The 6,529-nt window shown below is 37.6% G+C and overlaps 1 long non-coding RNA gene across 1 annotated transcript; it reads left to right on the top strand.

Annotated features, from left to right (window-relative positions):
- Nucleotides 1–1,864: 1,864 nt before the first annotated feature.
- LOC131279295 (uncharacterized) lies at nucleotides 1,865–3,802 on the top strand. The gene is made up of 2 exons (XR_009186678.2): nucleotides 1,865–2,058; nucleotides 3,029–3,802. It is a non-coding gene; the product is annotated as an uncharacterized lncRNA (long non-coding RNA).
- The last annotated feature ends 2,727 nt before the right edge of the window (nucleotides 3,803–6,529 follow it).

Here is a 6,529-nt window from a genome sequence, read left to right on the forward strand (position 1 = left end):
TTATAATAGAAAATCATTAAAAGTTTATTGCTTTTTTTATTTTGAGCAGCATATTACCATCTTTTGTTTGAGTTTAATACTGTATGGTATGCCTCTGCCTCTCAGAACTCTCCCCAGGGCTTGAGGCATCCATTCTCCCAATGTTGCTGGCAATGCTCACTAATGGATAATGGCTGAGTCCCTTCTCAGGCCTCTCTTTTGCCAAAGAGGGGTGCCTCACACAAGATTAAATCCCTTCTTTGGGGCAGACTACATTTGATGACTGGTCTAAACAGGGAGAACAAATTCTCCTTAACTCAGTACACTTCTGAAATGACATTCTAGCTACAGAGCATCCTATGGAATCACACAAAGTCTCTGCTGCAATTGCATTGCAGTGCAACTTTTCCATCTGCCCAGTCCTACTTCCAATATTTTTTTCAGGTGTTACCACAAATTTCTAATGCAGAGTCTATTTCCCAGGGGCACTGATCTATAACAGTTAATACTGTGAGTGATCCTAGAAAACAAACTCTAAAATAGGATTTTGGAGCAAGATCACTTCTGGAAGACTGGTAGTCAAAACCTATCACTGCTGATAGGTAAAGTAGTGATAACAACTGAAATGGTGTAGCAGTTTGATTGATGAAAGTGATGAAATGCTATGGAATACTTGTGGAAAGGAATACAATGGAAGAAGCAATAAAATGAGTATAATAGACAAAAGGTGCTGATGCAAAGTACCAGAAAATTGTTGGCTTTTATAAAGGGTATTTATTTGGAGTAAAACCTTACAGTTAAAAGGTTGTGAAGAGTCTAACTCAAGGCTTTTTTCTCACCAAAGTCTGTTGCCATGTGTTGAAGCAAGATGGTGGGCAACCCCTAGAGAAAGGTCTCTAGGGCCTTTCTCAGCTTCTCAGCTTCTCAGCTTCTCAGCTGCTCTGTTCTCTTCAGCTGTAAACTATCAGGAAAATGACTCATCTCTCTTCCTGGGGCTTTAGCTGTTTGAACCTTCTCCTTTTGAGTGCGTGTCCATTTATATTACCAAGGGGACTCAACTGGAGTCACAACTTACTGATGTGGTCGAATCAAAACCCTAATCTTACCAGGTAACATGATCAAGACTTGTCAGCTGAATCTAATGCATTCAAAGGGTATTTTACAGAGGAATAGATTATTTTACAAATGGAATCTCTCTTTTGGGGATTCATAAATAATCTCAAACTGCCATTGTTATAATAACAAATATTTAATCAAGTACTAATCTAGGTTTTTATGTGAAGTTATTGTGTAGATGTGGTTCACATCTACAATCAATTGACTTTAAGTGAAGAAGATTACCTTCTTAAAGTGGTTGGTCCTTGTCCAGTCAGTCAAAGACCTTACAAGCAGAAATGAATTTTTCTGGAAAAGAAAAATTTCTTCCTGAAGACTGCAGCAACAATTCAATTGCAGCTGCTGTACCAGATGTATACATTTGTTGAGACAATTAATAAAGGCTTAAATAAATCATGGTCAATCTTCCAAGTGAGCAGAACTTTGATGATGTACCTGATCATTCACTTTATGAAGAAAGGGATGGGATCTCTGGTAATATATGCAGTCTCGTGGGCAGTGGTGAGTAAAATGATTGGTTGGTTAGAGACCTGGAGAATGATTAGAAGATTAGGGACAAGGAGGTCAGGTTTGAGGCATATGGAGGCACTGTGGGATTAAGCATGAAAAGTGAGGATTTTTGTATTGTGTGTTAACAACTACCAGAGGATGTCCACATGGAAAAGGCATGAATAACCAAGCAGACAGATTTACTTGGACTTTTGATGTCAGGATTATCATCACAATGGGCATGAGAATGGAGTAGCCATGGAGACAGGAAGGAAAACTATACATGGGTCCAGCAGGCTAGATGCCCACTCACTAAGGCTAATGTAGCTATTGCCATTGCCAAATGGCCCATCTACCAGCAAAGTGGAGTGATACCAAGTCCTGGGATAATCACTATTCTCTGAGGAGACCAACTAGCTAGCTACCTTGAGAGAAGGAAGAATTTTTCTTGACTGAAATGGACACAAATTCTGGGTATGATTTTGCCTTCCCTGTTGACATGAAATTCCTGAATAATGTCACATCAAACAAACAGACTTACTTTATGGTTCAGAAAGTACAGCAGTTGTTACGGTATGGGTTACAATGGTCCTATTACACATCATACAACCCAAAATTTCTTGTCTTGATAGCATGATGGAATGGCCTTTGAACAGTGTGGTTAACTTGACAATTTGGAGATAATTCCCTGTGAACATAGGAACAATCCTTCAGGATACAATACATATCCTCAGTGACAATCAATGAGCATTTTCAGTGATGTGTAACTGATAAGTAGAATATAGGATTCGTGTAACTCCAAGGTGGGTGGGTGTAGTCCTGCTTGCATTTATGCTCAATGACCCACTTGGGGAATTTGTTCATGCTGTCCCTGCAATTATTTGCTCCGTGACTTCAGAAGTCCTGGTTTCTGTTTGCGGAAGTAGTTCAACCAGGAAAATACCAAGAAGTCAATTAAATTTTAAGCTACTGCTGCTGTCAGGTATATCAGTTTCCTTGTGCCAAGAGACTATCAGGCAAGCAATGGGGCACTCTCCTGTCAGGGAAAATTGACCTTGATCATCAAGTGGAGGCAGAGCTACTGTTACACATTTTGCATTTTCCAAGTGTGGGTCCACTGTGATTCACTGGAATATTACTCGATAATGGATCCAGGTGACCTACTGGAACTTTATTTGATAATCCTCCTGCTCAATTATGATGATAAACAAAGGTAGAAGTCATATCCTAAAAAGGGAGGGATGCTCAGAGTCCCAGTCCCTTCATTGATAAGGGTTATGTTCACCCTGGTATAGTCAGTGAACATTAAGTCTGGCAGAGGTACCAGCTGTAACAGGAATTTAAAATGTGTAGTAGTAGAAGTAGGTGATGAGTATCACCAGGTACTTTGGTGGGAGTTCAAGTTTTTTTTCCCACTAAATCTTTCTCCTGTATGTTTCCTCAGGAACAAAGACCAACTATAACAGGATGAACTGTTCCCAGGTGGGATAAATTCAATGATGCCCAGATCTCCACCTAAGAATCAAGACACTGATGTTCCCAGCTACCAGAATTGTTGTCTTTCCCAGTAATTGCCTTCAGCCAAAGGGAGTTGTGTCACCCAAGTAACTATCACTCTCCAGAAGCAACCTGCATCTATAACTTATTCGTGGGAGAGTACAGAGATACAGCTTCCCCTCAGTTCAGAACATCTCTGGAAGGGCTTCTATGCAAATCTCTTTTTCAGAGTCTATTTCCTGGGAAGACTGACCTATGACATGTAATACATCTTAATCACTTTAGCATACATTTAAAATATTAAGCAGAACTTCCCTGTTGTCATTTTGGCTCTCACTTTCTAATGCCCCACTTTCCAAAATGGAGGTCTTTCCCTCAGCTCTGAAACTTGGCTTTTCCCTAGTCCCCCTAGGCTATGCTTTCTTCCCACTGAGCTTACCCACAAGTAAAGAGCTATTGTCTTTACATTTGGTACTAGAATTAGTAGATGTATGTCCAAGAGACGTAAATCTTCAGGCTTTTCATGTGCCAGTGGGGTCCTGAATTTCATCAGAGTTGCAACACCTACTCTCATCGGACTCCCCCAGAAGAACTAACAAGGAAATGATGATGGACAATGACCATCCCAAGGAATAGAGACAATCTACGATTGCAAGCAAGATAGTCCCATCCATTCATTTTTAAAAAAATAAAATTAGAAAGTATATTTTAAAAGAAAAGAGCTTTTGTCTTTTCAGCTGTATCTCTGCTTATATTTCCTCCTGGTCTTTGTGAACACTTATGAATATTAATTTAAAGCTCAAACTATCCAAATCCAGTTTGAGGTTGTTTTCTCCAGATCTTAAAAAGAAAAAAAAGTTTTTTTTTTTACCCAACCTCTCACATTTTTGCTAAAGGTATCCGTGCTAAACTCTGACTGTATGAGAGCAGCCCAGCAGTTTCAATCTGGGGAATACTGCAAGCATAGATTTTTAGAGAATCATATATGACAAATACAAATTTAAAATATGCCTTCTTACTGAGGTCCCACAGTGACTGATCTTCAAATGTTTAAAAGTACTTATGTTCTCTCAATTAAAATTGATCAACTATTTCTCTAGGTCATCATTCAGAACATAACCACTTTTGAAGAAAAATATAATTTTGTAGATTTAATATCAAGAAAACCAAGAAAAAGTGACAGGTGGCAATTGAACTGTAAATCAGATAAGAGAGTTCATAAATGAAACATAATTAAGTCTTTTTATAGAGCACTGTGCTAGATGCTGAAGGAAATACAAAAAAAGTATATATTTTTGTTGCTGCATTTAAGCAGTCAAGAACTTGCTGGAAAGGCAGAAAACTTCACATAAACTACCATAAATATAAAAATTGCACAATATCTAAGTAGAAGATGATAAAAGTATAAGAATTTAGGGGAAACATCAGTATAAGAGAATGAATCTGTACTTGTAAAAAGGAATATAAGCAGAGTTTAGGGTTATGGTAACCAAATGTTCACATTTCAAGAGGTAGAAAGATAAGGACAATGCTTTATGTAGAATCTAATTGTTCTCCACTCCTTGAATTCTATGTTCAAGGAAGCAAAATTGGACAGATACTCTGTCAACAGCCATTTACAGTTCACCATTTCTGCGTTATTCAAGGAATCATATTTTCTAAGAACTTCAGCCAATAATGCTTTTTGTTTGAATTCTTCCTTGGCATAAATTTTGAACCATAGAAAAAGCACATAGCTTTTTGGCTTACCAATAAGCCAGCCTAGTTTATACTTTGTGGGACTCTTGGTTCTCTAGCCATGCTCAGCAAAAAGGCTTCTGGCACGAACAGACCCATTTCAAAAGACATGCCAACCGACACTACACCAGGCCAACATTCCTGCTTTCAGTTATGTAGGCCTTGATATGATGTGTTTAGTTCTGGACAGTCAATTCCATAAAGATTGACTCTCTCCTTCATTGAAGATATCATATAGAGTAATAAGCAGCTCAAAATTGCAGAGTGTAATATGAGGCAACCAAAGTAAAATGTTTCTGAAAAAAGATAATAAAGTGATATTTAATTGGTATTAAGTCATTTGATGATAAATAAAAGAATAAAGAAAATAAAAGTTTAAATCTTTTTATATTGGTTGCTTTAATGCTTTATTATTGTTGCCTAAGACTTAGCTGAGCCATAAGATTCTTCGATTATTAATTTCTATTAGTTGTTCAAGTATGAACATCTGATATACCCAATTTGATCATAATCTTCTGGAGGACAGATATAATGTGTTATGTTTATATTTTTATATTTCCCTACACCTAAAATTGCTCTACACAAAGTATTTAGGTGGTTCTGCCGTGAATCAATGAGAATGCATTCATTTACTTTCATTTGTTTTATTTTTTGCATTTTTGATTAATCTATGATCACACAGCAGTATATCTTATAGCATACGTTAAGCATACTAAGTACCATAACTTTTTTTTTTTATTCCACAAGAAATTTTCATTTACCCTTGGCAGATACTGAATAACTCAACTTAAACAGGATTTTTTTTGCCTGGCATTAGAAAATATTATATAACATTTTTGCAACTAAAATAACATAACATTTCTGTTGAGTTCCTATAAAATTAACCTCTTCTCAATTATGGCTTGATTGTCGCCAACCACTTCTGAATCCACAGTGCTATTATATTTCTTATATTTTTTTAGACTGAACAGGCTGTTCTTCAAGTGCTTAAGCCTGAAGAAATATTGACACTTCTACAGTTTATTTTATTATTCTTATACCTATATTTTGCTTTTTTAATACCTTGAGTATTATATTATAAAAAACTTTACCCAACAAGCACCTACATTACTATATCTTGTGAGAAGCTGATCATCTCTTATTAAAACAAATTTTAATTTCAGAACAGTATGAGATTTACAGAACAAAATCACAAAGATCATACCCCATACATATTAACATCTAACATTTGAGTGGTATCTTTGCCATAATGACCCATTCTGATAAATTATTATTAACTAAATTCATACTTTTTTCCAGATTTCCTTAGGTTTTACATAATGTCCTTTTCTCTGTTCCAGTATCACATTCAGGATGTTGCATTATACTGAGTGGGTCCAGCCTCCTCAGGCTCACCTTGTCTGTGAGAGTTTCTCAAATGGTCCTTGTTCATCATGACTGTGACAGTTGTAAGCAGCACTGGTCAGGTGTTTTGTGGATTGCCCCTCAAATGGGATATGTCTGATGTTTTTTCCTCATGACAAGATTGGAGTTAAGAGTTTGGGGGAGGTGGCAGACTTGGCCCAGTGGTTAGGGTGTCCGTCTACCACATGGGAGGTCCGCGGTTCAAACCCCGGGCCTCCTTGACCCGTGTGGAGCTGGCCCACGTGCAGTGCTGATGCGCACAAGGAGTGCCCTGCCACACAGGGGTGTCACTCACACAGGGGTGTCC

Source organism: Dasypus novemcinctus, chromosome 7 (assembly GCF_030445035.2).
Source record: "Dasypus novemcinctus isolate mDasNov1 chromosome 7, mDasNov1.1.hap2, whole genome shotgun sequence".
Taxonomy (NCBI): domain Eukaryota; kingdom Metazoa; phylum Chordata; class Mammalia; order Cingulata; family Dasypodidae; genus Dasypus; species Dasypus novemcinctus.